The sequence below is a fragment of the Elephantulus edwardii genome, unplaced genomic scaffold, assembly GCF_000299155.1.
Source record: "Elephantulus edwardii isolate Elephantulus edwardi_28Jun2011 unplaced genomic scaffold, EleEdw1.0 scaffold00038, whole genome shotgun sequence".
Lineage (NCBI taxonomy): Eukaryota > Metazoa > Chordata > Mammalia > Macroscelidea > Macroscelididae > Elephantulus > Elephantulus edwardii.
Window position 1 is genome coordinate 13,071,033 of NW_006399788.1, and position 1,640 is coordinate 13,072,672.

A 1,640-nucleotide genomic window follows, 5' to 3' on the forward strand; every position below is an offset into this window, starting at 1 on the left:
TATTCCCAACTTTTGCATTCCAGTCACCCATTATTATCAATGCATCTTGATTGCATGTTCGATCTATCTCCGACTGTAAAAGCTGGTAGAAATCATCTATTTCTTCTTCTTTGGCTCTGGTTGTTGGTGCATATATCTGAATGATAGTGGTATTTACTGGGCTTCCTTGTAAGCGTAGAGGCAAGAAGCTAAACTGCAATCCCAGAGGTGTGCAGTTCGAGTCCACCAGATGCTCTGTTGGAGAAGGAGGGGCAATCTCCTCCTGTACCAGTTAGATCCAATTTGACAGTACACACACACCAAAAAAAAACCTACTAGGAAAAAAAATGTGTGAGCACACTAAAGTTGTGTCATAGGATAGGATATGTAAAAATCAATTCTTCGTGATCAGTTCTATATACTCTCAATAGAGCATACAAAAAGAAAAGTTTAAAAATTCCATTTACAAGAGTATCAAAAACATAAAACACTTAGTAATAAATTCAGCCAAAGTGCAAAATTCATACTTTGAAGACTATAAGACATTGTTGAAAGAAATTAAGAGAGATATAAATAATTGGGGAAACATTCCATATTTATAGATAAGAAAATTTATCATTATTAAATTAAGATGGACATAATCTCCCAGGTGATCTATAGATTTAATGCCATTCATGTCAGAATTACAGCTGACTTCTTTAATTCTAAAATTCATGTAAAATTTAAAGAGACCCAGTATAGCCAAAACAATGGTAAAAAGAAGAACACAATAGGACACCCCACTCATACTTCCACATTTCAAAGCCAGGACTGCCAACTTTGTCCCATGAAGCAGCTGGTAGATTTGAACTGCTGACCTTTCAGTTAGCAGCACAATATGTAACTCATTATGTAACTGGAGCTTCTTATAATTTGTATATGTCTACATATACATGTAGCTATATAAAGCACATAGGAGCACAGCTAAAGATACTTCTTATACAAAATCAAACATCTCATGGGATTGATTTTCTGAATTTAAAGCCTTAAAACCATTGTCTCATAGGATACCTCCATCAACCAGCATAATGGAGTTCACAAAGTTTATATTCTACATCCTAGTTTGATGAGTAGCATCTGGAATTTATAAGCTTCCCATTTAAGATAAAACTATCATCTCATCTCATTGTAATAAAAGAGACAGACGAAAACCAAAGACTCAAAAAAAAAAAAAAAACCAGCTAGTCTCCAGGAGCAAGAGTCTACACAAAGTACAGCCTCATCTACTCTTGAGTCCAGAAAATGATGCCTCATTGCCATTAGTGATGATTCTGATCAGGGCCACAATAAATGGATCTTGGTAGAAGGGGTCAAAACTGTGGAAGAGAATTGAATTTCTTTAAAAAACCCAGATTTGCTGGGAAAATTGAGGTTAGAGAAATCTCTGAAACTGTTGTCCTCCCATGCTCTTTAAACTTTGAACTAAAATTATACCTTTCATTCATCTTTCAGTAAAATAACATAATGGCTCACAAAATAATGATTGACACCTCTGGGTACTTCACACTTTAAAAAAAAGCCATCTATGTATGCAGAGCAGATTATCCGAGAGGCTGGGCTCTATGAGGAGAATTGTGGCATCAGGATTGGTGGAAGATCTATTAACAATCTGCATTATGCAG